Consider the following 429-nt stretch of genomic DNA (forward strand, 5'->3'; position numbering starts at 1 on the left):
TCTGGAGCACAAGTCTGATGAGGAGCGGCTGAGGGAACTGGGGGTGTTCAGTCTGGAGAAGAGGAGGCTGAGGGGAGCCCTCATCGCTCTCCACAACTATCTGAAAGGGGGTTGTGGTGAGGTGAGGGTTGGTCTCTTCTCCCAAGTAACCAGTGAAAGGACGAGAGGAAATGGCCTCAAGTTGTGCCAGGGGAGGTTTAGACCTCCTTTAGGGTATTAGGTATAATAGGTATATATAATTATATATATAATTAGGTATAATACCTTTAGGGTATTAGGAAAAATTTCTTTACAGGGAGAGAAATCAAACATCGGAACAGGCTGTCCAGGGTGGTGGTGGAGTCACCATCACTGGAGGTGTTCAAAAAACGTGTAGCCGTGGCACTTCAGGACGTGGTTTAGTGGGCACGGGGGGGTTGGGTTGTGGGG

General features: G+C 49.2%; 1 protein-coding gene across 1 annotated transcript in view; it reads right to left on the reverse strand.

Annotated features, from left to right (window-relative positions):
* The window catches only part of CDH23 (cadherin-related 23), a gene marked incomplete at both ends in the record, with an annotated part of 127,246 nt that overhangs the window by 30,503 nt on the left and 96,314 nt on the right, over positions 1 to 429 (reverse strand). The gene's annotated exons all lie outside the window — the stretch shown is intronic.

Source organism: Phaethon lepturus, unplaced genomic scaffold (assembly GCF_000687285.1).
Source record: "Phaethon lepturus isolate BGI_N335 unplaced genomic scaffold, ASM68728v1 scaffold24189, whole genome shotgun sequence".
Taxonomy (NCBI): domain Eukaryota; kingdom Metazoa; phylum Chordata; class Aves; order Phaethontiformes; family Phaethontidae; genus Phaethon; species Phaethon lepturus.